General features: G+C 44.2%; 1 protein-coding gene and 1 pseudogene across 5 annotated transcripts in view; one reads left to right on the top strand and one right to left on the bottom strand.

Annotated features, from left to right (window-relative positions):
• LOC135918024 (uncharacterized) overlaps nt 1–13,224 on the top strand; it is a 474,504-nt gene that overhangs the window by 326,955 nt on the left and 134,325 nt on the right. The gene's annotated exons all lie outside the window — the stretch shown is intronic.
• Nucleotides 422–601, bottom strand: LOC135918027 (U2 spliceosomal RNA; annotated as a pseudogene).

Raw genomic sequence — 13,224 nt, 5'->3', positions numbered from 1 at the left:
TGCGTTTCGTGTTACTAGCTTTTCTACTTCTTCCCGCACGCTATTTCTCTCCATTTTTTTTCTTAATGTCAATTATAATATAGGCTATCCCCGTTTGCTCTCTGATCCCTACCGCTGTCTTCCTATCTCTTAACCTTATGCCTAACATTCTTTGTTCCATCGCTCTTTGCGCGGTCCTTAACTTGTTTTAGAGCTTCTTTGTCAGTCTCCAAGTTCCTGCCCCATATGTGAGCACCGGTAGAAAGCATTGATCGTACACCTTTATTTTTAATAATGGTAAGCTTCCAGTGAGGATCTGGCAATGTCTGCCGTATGTAGGCACTCCAACCCATTTTTACAGCGACGCTGTATATATGGCTAGGTTCTGATGAAAAATGTGTCCATTGGGAATAGCCGTGTAGTTTGAGAAGATTTATCTGCCCATACGTGGGCCGATCCCCATGATAGTGCAATACCGGTCCGACCCGCGCTGGAGGTGAATCAGGCTTTAAACACTCCGCCAACTTGCAAAAATAAGTTCGATATCTTAAATCGAAATACCACCCGTATCAGATATTAAGCTGATAAGAACAGATACTACACCTTGACCCGCGTCGGCCATGTCTACGTTCGCACAGCCCTTTCTTTGCCAGCGTTCCAAGCGCTTGCGTATCTCCTTTCCTTCCGCTATCCCGTGGTGGCGGTCCCGCCTAAGCGGTGCTGCATGCCAGGACCACGAGGCGGCAAGGAATGCGAACCGTCCATGCGGCCCCGATCCCGGGAACTTGGAACGTTTCACCGGAACAACGGCCCGGTTTCAGAGGGAGTTTGTGGGGAAGCAATTTTGTGTGGCGCGTGTTGTATGTGATCGCGTGTGGTTTTTTAGTGATCTCACAACCGTTACTGCACTGCGAGACGTCGACCAACGCATGATCACCTTGGTTACGGTGAAGCAGTGTGTGCCCTCGGATTGCTGTGAGGTGTGTGTCTGTTCTACGTGCCGGGATTCGTTAGTAAAAGGTGTCTGCCACGTTTTGCAACAACACATGGGTATGTATAACCCTCGGCGCCTCATCATCTTCCGAGGCTCAACATCGTGGATGAGCGACTTTATGTACATGCGGCGTTTGACACACGGCAATAGACAGTTCGCCATTAAGGGGCCCACATACACAGCTTCACTGGTCAGCCACCTTCACTGAGTGGAATGACACTGAATTTTTATTCTTTTGTAAATTTCCTTCTGATGATCAGGGCCCCCTGTGAATATAATCGACCTACGTAAACGAACTCCTTCACATATTCTGGAGGCTGACTGGCGATCCTGAACACTTGTTCCCTTGCTCGGCTATTGATCATTATCTTTGTCTTCTGCGTATTAATCTTCAACCCTACTCTTACACTCTCTCTGTTAAGGCCCTCAATCATTTCTCGTAACACGTCCCCAGTGTTGCTGAACAGGACAGTGTCATCTGCAAACCGAAGGTTGCTGAGATATTCGCCGTCGATCCTTACTTCTAAGCTTTCTCAGTTGAATAGCTTGAATACTATTTCCAAGCATGCAGTGAATAGCATTGGAGAGATTGTCTCCTTATCTGACCTCTTTCTTTATAGGTATGTTTCTGCTTGTGGAGAATTAAGGTAACTGTGGGATCGCTGTATATATTTTACAAGATATTTACGTAAGCGTCCTGTACTCCTTGATTACGTTTTGCCTCTACGACTGCTGGTGTCTCTACTTAATCAAATGCATTTTAGTAATCTATGAAAGCGATATAGCGAGGCTTATTGTACTCTGCGGATTTCTCGGTTATATCATAGGTGAAATGGCTGTGATTCATTGCAGAGTATCGCTTTCTGAAGCCAACCTGTTCCCTTGGTAGACTGAAGTCCAGTGTTGCCTTTATTCTATTGGCGATTATCTTAGGGAATATTTTATATGATACTGGAAGTAGGCTAATGGGCCTATAATTGTTTCATTCTTTAACGTTTCCCTTTTTGTGGATTAGTATAATGCTAGCATCCTCCCAGTACACTGGGACCCTTGAAGTCGATAGAGCGCATAAAGGGCCGCCAGTTTTTCAAGCATTATGTGTCCTCCGTCTTTGATTAAATCGGCTGCTATTCCATCTTCTCCTACCGTTTCTCCCCGTTTCATGCCTTGCAAGGACCTTCTAACTTCATCGCTAGTTATAGTGTTTAGAGCTTTTTGCTGGGCGAATCAGTGCATAGCTATGTTAGGAAGAGTCGCGCCTAAGAGAGAATGAACACTGGAAAAAAAAGTTGGACGAGAAGAGCACGGATTATCAACTGGGTTTATTTGTGTCCAATTTGCATATATAGGCATGTTCACACGTGACAAAAGAAATAAAGGAATGGGGAACGAGGAGGAGAGGACAAATCAAGCCTGCCTCATGTTAACGCAAGCTGCGCAGAAAATCGTATTTAACATGATACAGGGCAACAGAAGTGTCACGCAGTCATCGCCCTTTTGCATGGTCTGAAAACCTTCTAAAAGCCCACGGGCCATTTTATTATTGCTTCAGCCTAGAATCTTAATTTTGTTGAACACATAGTGTACATCCTTTGTATGGAATGCAATGAGCGGGCAAGTGTGCTCCTTCTCATTTCCGAATTGACATTGCATGGTCCTCTGCGCGTTCATTTACGCAGCGCTTTGTTTGTGCCGCATGTACTCGTCCACATCTTAGCGGGATTTGATATACCACGCTGGTGGCACATTTCACGAAAGTTCCACTCTTCTTAACATAGTTATATCGCCTCTGTGACCTGCTCATTACTACTTCGAATGGAGGTACCGTGGCTACTCTGGGCACTGTACAGGTCAGTATAGAATTCTTCCCCTGCTTTTACTATATATTCGAGCTTGCTGATATTACCCTGCTTATCTTTCAGTGCATATATATTGCCTTGCCCTACGCCAAGTTTCCTTCTCACTGATTTCAGGCTGCGTCCATTCTTTACTGCTTCGATCTCAGTCTTTCTCACGTTATGATTTCGAATATCTCTTATTTTTTTCCTTGTTGATCAGTTTTGACAGTTCCGCGAATACTATCTGATCTTTGAGTTGGACACTTTCATTCTTTGTCGTTTCGTTATTAGGCCCTTCGTTACTTGGGAGAGCTTACCTACTGTTTGCCTTGGTGCCTTACCTCCACCTTCAATTGCTGCTTCTAAAACCAACCTAGTTAGTTACAGCTTCATTCATTACCTCTGTGTATGTTGGGTGCCCCAGTGAAACAAAAACAAAAACCGGAAAACATTGAATGGGCAGATTTTATCTGGAGCCGTTTATTACGTTTATTACATTATTTGTTACAACCCACTACATAGTTTCATGACAGAGAACGCAACAATTAGGGGCTTGCGAATATTCAAAGTTTCGAATACGAATCGAATACTACGCAACAACTATTCGCATTTGGAAATGACCTACTCGGTAAGTTTGAATATTTGAAACCGACCAAATATATATTCCATCAATAGCATGTCAAAGTATCGTTACTGTTCTCAGTCTGCTAAACAAAGTATCACGAATCATGATAACTGAAACAACGGCCAAAATAGAACCAAGATCGGTATTGGCAAGTTTTGTTTTCGATTTCGCAGCGGAATCTTACATGACAACGTGTTTTTCGCTTGTAGTTTGTCATTTGTTGTGCCTGGCAGTCTAGTCGTGTAGCACTTTTATCTTTTACGCTATAACCAGTGATGTTTTCGTTGCAACATGCACTTTTACATCTACCTACGCACAGAAATCCTTCAGTGGGGTTTTTTCCCCCGACTTCTTATCCTCTCTCGACAACCATTTATGGTCCAAGAACGCTAATTCCTTGAAAAGCAAGTCATACAACACTCATTATTTCCTGGAAACTTGATTATAACGAAGTGCTAAAGTTGTTAAGAGGCTATACGTGTAGTTTTTTTTATTGACAATCAGTGATATTGTGTTCAAAACTGATCCATTGTCCCTGATAGATAGCTGCCTTATTTCCCCCACTATTCAGTACAGGCGGGATACCTAACTATACTGAAAGGAATATTTCTGCTGCAAATACGAGTATTCATTTGACTATTCGGCATTAGATTTGATATTCCATACTCGCTGTCCTTGTTCAATTCATATTTGAAAACGCCGTGCTGTCATCGACAACGACTGCAGAGCAAGCTATAAAGGAACCACTTCCATCATCCGCGCTCTGTGGGCTCGGTGGCTGTGCCACAACATCATCATCATCATCAGCCTAGTTACGCCCACTGCAGGGCAAAGGCCTCTCCCATACTTCTCCAACTACCCCGGTCATGTACTAATTGTGACCATGTTGTCCCTGCAAACGTCTTAATGTCATCTGCCCACCTAACTTTCTGGCGCCCCCTGCTACGCTTCCCTTCCCTTGGAATCCAGTCCGTAACCCTTAATGACCATCGGTTATCTTCCCTCCTCATTACATGTCCGGCCCATGCCCATTTCTTTTTCTTGATTTCAACTAAGATGTCATTTACCCGCGTTTGTTGCCTCACCCAATCTGCTCTTTTCTTATCCCTTAACGTTACACCGATCATTCTTCTTTCCATAGCTCGTTGCGTCGTCCTCAATTTCAGCAGAACCCTTTTCGTAAGCCTCCAGGTTTCTGCCCCATATGTGAGTACTGGTAACAGACAGCTGTTATACACTTTCCTTTTGAGGGATAGTGGCAGCCTGCTGTTCATGATTTGAGAATGCCTGCCAAACGCACCCCAGCCCATTCTTATTCTTCTGGTTATTTCAGTCTCATGATCCCGATCCGTGGTCACTACCTGCCCTAAGTAGATGTATTCCCTTACCACTTCCAGTGCCTCGCTACCTATCGTAAACTGCTGTTCTCTTCCGAGACTGTTAAACATTACTTTAGTTTTCTGCAGATTAATTTTCAGACCCACCCTTCTGCTTTGCCTCTCCAGGTCAGTGAGCATGCATTGCAATTGGTCTCCTGAGTTACTAAGCAAGGCAATATCATCAGCGAATCGCAAGTTGCTAAGGTATTCTCCATCAACTTTTATCCCCCATTCTTCCCACTCCAGGTCTCTGAATACCTCCTGTAAACATGCGGTGACTAGCATTGGAGAGATCGTATCTCCCTGTCTGACGCCTTTCTTTATTGGGATTTTGTTGCTTTCTTTGTGGAGGACTACGGTGGCTGTCGAGCCGCTATAGATATCTTCCAGTATTTTTACATATGGCTCATCTACACCCTGATTCCGTAATGCCTCCATGACTGCTGAGGTTTCGACTGAATCAAACGCTTTCTCGTAATCAATGAAAGCTATATATAAGGGTTGGTTATATTCTGCACATTTTTCTATCACCTGATTGATAGTGTGAATATGGTCTATTGTTGAGTAGCCTTTACGGAATCCTGCCTGGTCCTTTGGTTGACAGAAGTCTAAGGCGTTTCTGATTCTATTTGCGATTACCTTAGTAAATACTTTGTAGGCAACGGACAGTAAGCTGATCGGTCTATAATTTTTCAAGTCTTTGGCGTCCCCTTTCTTATGGATTAGGATTATGTTAGCGTTCTTCCAAGATTCCGGTACGTTCGAGGTTATGAGGCATTGCGTATGCAGGGTGGCCAGTTTCTCTAGAACAATCTGACCACCATCCTTCAACGAATCTGCTGTTACCTGATCCTCCCCAGCTGCCTTCCCCCGTTGCGTAGCTCCTAAGGCTTTCTTTACTTTTTCTGGCGTTACCTGCGGGATTTCGGATTCCTCTAGGCTATTCTCTCTTCCACGATCGTCGTGGGTGCCACTGGTACTATATAGATCTCTGTAGAACTCCTCAGCCACTTGAACTATCTCATCCATATTAGTAAGGATATTGCCGGCTTAGTCTCTCAACGCACACATCTGATTCTTGCCTATTCCTAGTTTCTTCTTCACTGTTTTTAGGCTTCCTCCGTTCCTGAGAGCCTGTTCAATTCTATCCATATTATAGTTCCTGATGTCCGCTGTCTTACGCTTGTTGATTAACTTAGAAAGTTCTGCCAGTTCTATTCTAGCTGTAGGGTTAGAGGCTTTCATACATTGGCGTTTCTTGATCAGATCTTTTGTCTCCTGCGATAGCTTACTGGTTTCCGGTCTAACGGCGATACCACCGACTTCTGTTGCGCACTCCTTAATGATGCCCATGAGATTGTCGTTCATTGCTTCAACACTAAGGTCCTCTTCCTGAGTTAAAGCCGAATACCTGTTCTGTAGCTTGATCCGGAATTCCTCTAGTTCCCCTCTTACCGCTAACTCATTGATTGGCTTCTTGTGTACCAGTTTCTTCCGTTCCCTCCTCAAGTCTAGGCTAATTCGAGTTCTTACCATCCTATGGTCACTGCAGCGTACCTTGCCGAGCACGTCTACATATTGTATGATGCCAGGGTTCGCGCAGAGTATGAAGTCGATTTCATTTCTAGTCTCACCATTCGGGCTCCTCCACGTCCACTTTCGACTAACCCGCTTGCGGAAAAAGGTATTCATTATCCGCATATTATTCTGTTCTGCAAACTCTACTAATAACTCTCCTCTGCTATTCCTAGAGCCTATGCCATATTCCCCCACTGACTTGTCTCCAGCCTGCTTCTTGCCTACCCTGGCATTGAAGTCGCCCATCAGTATAGTGTATTTTGTTTTGACTTTACCCATCGCCGATTCCACGTCTTCATAAAAGCTTTCGACTTCCTGGTCATCATGACTGCATGTACGGGCATAGACTTGTACCACCTTCAATTTGTACCTCTTATTAAGTTTCACAACAAGACCTGCCACTCTCTCGTTAATGCTATAGAATTCCTGTATGTTAACAGCTATTTCCTTATTAATCAGGAATCCGACTCCTACTTCTCGTCTCTCCGCTAAGCCCCGGTAGCACAGTACGTGCCCGCTTTTTAGCACTGTATATGCTTCTTTTGTCCTCCTAACCTCACTGAGCCCTATTATATCCCATTTTTACTACCCTCTAATTCCTCCAATAACACTGCTGGACTCGCCTCACTAGATAACGTTCTAACGTTAAACGTTGCCAGGTTCAGATTCCAATGGCGGCCTGTGCATGCCACAACACGCACCAGTAACCCACTTCTATTCATCATGCAGGTTTTCCTTTGCGCTGTCGCACGCGTGCTGCTGCCCTCGATGGTGATGTCAGCGAGCCTCGTGAGGGAACCGCCAGATCTGCGCACAGGGATTGATGTGACTAGTTGGCGCATACGTGTCGACAGTCATTCCGCCTCTCCAAATGCGCCACTACCTCAAAACTGGATGCTTGAGCATTTACCGAGAGCCGTGCTGTCATCGACAACGACTGCAGAGCAAGCTATAAAGGAACCACTTCCATCATCCGCGCTCTGTGGGCTCGGTGGCTGTGCCACAACACGCACCAGTAACCCACTTCTATTCATCATGCAGGTTTTCCTTTGCGCTGTCGCACGCGTGCTGCTGCCCTCGATGGTGATGTCAGCGAGCCTCGTGAGGGAACCGCCAGATCTGCGCACAGGGATTGATGTGACTAGTTGGCGCATACGTGTCGACAGTCATTCCGCCTCTCCAAATGCGCCACCACCTCAAAACTGGATGCTTGAGCAATTACCGAGAGCCGTGCTGTCATCGACAACGACTGCAGAGCAAGCTATAAAGGAACCACTTCCATCATCCGCGCTCTGTGGGCTCGGTGGCTGTGCCACAACACGCACCAGTAACCCACTTCTATTCATCATGCAGGTTTGTGAACCAGACTACTTGTATACTAAGAGCACTAGCAATTACTTTTTGGTGCAGCTTCCGAGCCCGCAGTGCTGCTTTGATATTGTTTGTGAGTGTCTCAGTGTAATTAAATCTATTTTGTTACAGTCAGGGGATATTGAAATGAACCCTGGTCCTGGTACTGATGCTGTGCTTGCCGAACTGAAAAAACTGTCCGCTGGCCAAGCCAAAATAATAGCCGACATGCAGGGCCTTAAAAACCAATGTACGGTTACAAGTGCTGTACTCGTTGACTTAAGCAAGAGGTTAGCGGATCTAGAGGGCCATTATCAGAAACTACTACCAATGCAAATCGAGATACAGACCATAAGGACGGATACCGAGCAAACAGCAAAGCTTGTTCACACTCTGAATGCCCGCGTTGACGATGCAGAGAATCGCTCAAGGCGAAACAATCTTGTGTTTTACGGCCTTCCTGATACAGCAGCATCAGAAACGTCGGCCCCGTCTAAAGAAAACATTTTACGTCTATGCTCAGACCACCTGAACGTGCCACTTGAACCTCAAGACATAGAGCGAGCGCATCGTGTTGGTCACCATTCTGCTAATCACCCGCGCCCACTAATTGTTAGGTTTAATCATTATAAGAAAAAAGAAATGGTGCTCTCAAATGGGCGCAAACTTAAGGGCACTGATCTCAGCATGGGTGGGGATTTTTCCCCGGCAGTTAGGGACGCCCGCAGGAAACTTGTTTCGTTTGCGAAAGCCAAATCTGTGCAATTTTCTTTGCGCTTTAAAACTCTTTTCATTGGTTCTAAGCGCTACGTATAGGATGACACATCGCAAACAGTGAAATAAATATAGCAGTCATCGCATCATCAAAAAACAAGCCATCCCCCTCGAATGAAACCTATAGCGCATGTTTCCCTTTCAATAATTTATACTAACATACGAAGCTTCATTCCAAAACGAGAACACGTGTCTAACCTCGTGCTGTCGTCCAACAGCAACATTCTTGTACTCACGGAAACGTGGCTTTGTAATGAAAACTATGACTCAGAAGTGTTGGCTGATTTTTGCCAAACTTCAGCGTCTTTCGAAAAGATCGTGCCGGGACTAGAGGAGGAGGTGTGCTTATTGCCGTTAGTCAACAGTTATCGTGCTCGGCCATTAACATCACATCAGAATTAGAAATACTGTTTATTCTATGCCACGCCGCCCCACAGTCCATTATTTTAGGTGTATGTTACAGGCCCCCTCGCAATAGCGCCGACTTCGCTCGTAATCTAAACAATGCACTAAATGTGGTTTGCTCTCGCTATCCTAATGCCGACATTCTTCTATTTGGAGACTTTAACTTACCAGACATTGATTGGCACAACACAGTACCCTCTCTGGTAAGCCAAACCGAATCGAGAGATTTTCTCGACGTTTGCCTCAACTTCAATCTGACACAACTCATATTAGAGCCAACGCGCGTCACCCAAGACACTGCAAACATATTAGATTTACTACTGGTCAACCGTCCAGACAGTTTGTCGTCCATCACCTATCTTAGAGAAATTAGTGACCACAAGGTCATCCATGCTTCTTTTCGCTTTGCTCCAGCTGTGCGGGAGAAGCGGGAGAAAACTATACACTTATACGACAAAGGAAATTATCATGCAATATGTGAACAATTACACAATTTTCTACCTTCCTTCCAAGGCACGTTTCATAACTGCAGCGTTCATGAAACTTGGCTGATATTCAAACAAAAAATAAACAACTTAGCGAACCAGTTTATACCCAAAATCACCTTTCGAACACATGAACAAAAACCATAACTTAACAATTCGTTAAAAAGACTAGAAAACAAAAAGAAAGGCATGTATCGTGCCGCAAAGTGCAGGATGAACACGTATGCATGGGAAAAATACTACACTGCTGAACGCGCATACCTATCAGCGATTCGCAAGGCGAAAGATGCATTCTTTGGTGATGACCTTCGGAAACTTTTGATCAATAACGGAAAAAAATTCTGGCAGGTGATAAACCCTCAAGAAGGGCACGGTGTAACACTTACCAATGAAGGTGGTGAAACGGTCGACGATGTAGAGTGCGCGAACCTTTTTAATGCAGCTTTTGTCTCGGTATTTACAGAAGAGCCTACCACGTCCCCTTTTTCTTCGCGTACTAACGAAACAAGCGTTATGCCAACCATTACATTTTCCCCAGATGGTATCTCATCGTTAATTGACAACCTTAAACTCACATCGTCAGCCGGCGTGGATAACATTAATTCGAAACTGTTATAGAATACTAAACACATCACCGCGGTGTTTCTGTGTATGCTATTCTCGCAGTCACTTTCAACTGGTGAAGTACCACATGACTGGAAGGTGGGGAAGGTTGTTCCCATCCACAAATCAGGTGACAGGAATTGCCGGCTTAATTATCGCCCCATTTAATTAACGAGTGTGCCCTGTAAGCTCATGGAACACGTCATGTACACAGAAATCATGAAATTTCTCGACTCGAACAAATACTTTCATTCTTCACAGCATGGGTTCCGCAAAGGCTTTTCCTGTGAAACACAACTGGCCATTTTCCTGCATGATATTCACACTAACTTAGACTCTAACCTCCAAACAGACGCGATATTTCTAGATTTTGCAAAAGCGTTTGACAAGGTACCACACCAACGTCTGCTACTAAAACTTTCTCTTGCGAACCTTCACCCCGACATTTTGCGATGGATTGAAGCGTTCCTAACAAACAGATCTCAGTTCGTTACAGTTAACAACCGGGCATCTAACCACCTACCAGTGACTTCCGGTGTACCGCAAGGATCTGTTCTTGGACCCCTACTCTTCTTAATATACATTAATGACCTATTCCTGCACGTGTCTCTCAACGTTCGTTTGTTCGCAGACGACTGCGTCATTTATCGAACAATTACTAGCACATCTAATCAAGACTTACTTCAGGAGGACATTAACTGTTTACAGCAATGGTGCGACCGGTGGTTAATGGAACTTAATCCTAAGAAATGCAACTTGATGGTATTTTCTCGTCGGCGCGACCCATTTCCTTACCCATACACAATTAATAACATTCCCGTGTGTGCTGCGCAGTCTTACAAGTACCTAGCTGTTACTATATCTAACGACTTATCCTGGCGAACACACGTCAGTAACATCATTTCATCTGCTAACAAATCGCTGGGTTTTCTCAAGCGTCATCTAAAACGCGCCCCCAAACCTGTTAAACTACTGGCCTACCAGTCAATAGCCCGACCGAAATTGGAATATGCATCCGCCATATGGAATCCGCACCAAACATATCTCATTAACGCACTCGAAGCCCTTCAAAACCGTGCCACAAGGTTAATCCATTCTAATTATTCATATGACGTGAGCATATCTTACTTAAAGAAAGAATTGAATTTAATTCCCCGTTGTACGAGCCGGCGCACTGGAACCCTTTCACTTTTCTATAAGTTTTATCACAGCTCGCTTAATCAACCACCCTATATCCTCCCCGCAGCCCGAACATCTCATCGCACACGCCACACTTTTCAAGTGGGCCGCCCTCGCATGCGCACTGTTACCTTTTCCGCCTCATTCTTTTGCCATGCCGCTACAGATTGGAACAATCTGCCCGACCAAATCTCCACCATCATTTGCCCTTCTACGTTCATGGAGAGTGTCACTGCGCACTTTTCACAATAGAAATGACTTGTGTTAATAGACTTATATGCTCGTGCAACTTTAGTTTGTATTACTTAGTTCTATGTATTTGCGCTGACGTATGTAACCCTTTAGCACATGCAGTTTTTTGTTGTTGTTTGCGTGTTCACTTATGTATTATGCAGATTATGTACTAATGTATTCCCACCCCTTATGTAATACCCCCATCAATGGGTCTTTAAAGTAATGAAATGAAATGAATTGTGCCGAGTAGCTATCTCATAAATGAAACACCTAATTAGTATTTAGCCATTAATTACGCATGACAGATTCGATGAAAGACTGTAGGCTATTGGTTTCTTGATGTATGTTTGCCCAATTCATCCCGTCAGTCACTTCTTCGCGACAGTGCAATAAATATTGCAGTTATAATGCATTTTTACCATCTGGGTGTCCTGTCCAGGAGTGGGCCATACTTCCACAGTTTCTCTTTCTTCCCTATTTGCTTCTCATTTTTCAGCTTCTTATTTCTTTTAATGTGGGGTAGCAAGCAGGCTTCTCTGTGCTGGGTGACTTTTCTGGTTTCATTGTTTCTTTGTTTCTCTGTTTAGTCCCTTCTAGATAGCTGCGATTAATATATATCAGTGGTCCCATTTGAGAACACTGCGTAGGGGGCAGGGGAGTTACAGAGATATCCAGAGTTTGTTTTCGTAGACTAAGAACTAAAACGAACGGAGAACGGGCAGCAAAATTATTATACAGTACTTGACGACCAAAGCAAGACGTACACTTGCGATCAGAAGTTAGGGGAACACGGCACCAGCAAAAGATTAAAATGTATTCAAGCGCAGCTCCGCGGCCTTGAATTGGTTTAATAAGTTGTATTGGGCAGACTCGCGCTTACGCGTGCGCTCTTGATTTCAGCCGGAATGCCCAGGCTGCGAAAAAAAGAAATCGTGGCACTTTTGGTTCCCAAACTTTTGATCGCGACTGTACATACTACAGTATTAAAAAGTTTTCGCTACGGTAATGACCGTTGTTGTTAATATCATCCCTTTTTGTTTCTATTGATTTTTGAGTGGCGTGTTATAAACAAGCTATGCCCGATGCTCAGCGTCGTACAGAACCAAGATGGAAAATGGAACAAAACAGAGGACCACACGCGTAAATGTATGGGCCCTTCCGCTGCTTATAAACATAGGCCCTGGACAGCTACGGGTTTTGCCCACTGACATAGCCCGCTAAATTTAGCCGGCAAAAAAAGGCAAAGGCGAGTAGTAGGAGGATGATAAAACAGAAGCACACAAATTTTGAGCACTTTTTCGCTGCACATAACCGTAATTTTACAAGTCAACATTGCACTGTGTTATAGCAAAAGCTATGAGAATGAGTCTTGGGACATTATGCACCTCTCTTTTTAAATATAAATACGCAGAATTAGACTGTCCGTAGATTCAAACAACCTAAAAACGCGCATTCTTTTCAGGTGTAATAGTCTGATAAGGAACGTGACCCGAAGTTTCTTCGGGCCGGTCACTCGCTGTTATCGCTCGCGCGAAGCCATTTTATGTCATTGAATAATTTTCCTAACTGACCAGTTCGTCTGTTTATTTTACTGTAACGACATTTATGGACTGCGAAATGGATTTGGGTCGTCTGTTCCATACACTTTCGCACCAACTATGCAATCATACCTAAACCCCGAGGATAAAAATGTGTGAACCCTGACTTTCGGTTGTGTCTAAACGTATAAAAAAAAATGTGAAAGGATTTCCAAGGCTAAAACAACGCAATACAACACTATAGAGGACTATACGAAACAACA

This window comes from Dermacentor albipictus, chromosome 7, assembly GCF_038994185.2.
Source record: "Dermacentor albipictus isolate Rhodes 1998 colony chromosome 7, USDA_Dalb.pri_finalv2, whole genome shotgun sequence".
In the NCBI taxonomy this organism is placed as follows: Eukaryota; Metazoa; Arthropoda; class Arachnida; order Ixodida; family Ixodidae; genus Dermacentor; species Dermacentor albipictus.
Note: the sequence above shows the minus strand (reverse complement) of the source record. Positions and strands in the feature narration are given on the sequence as shown.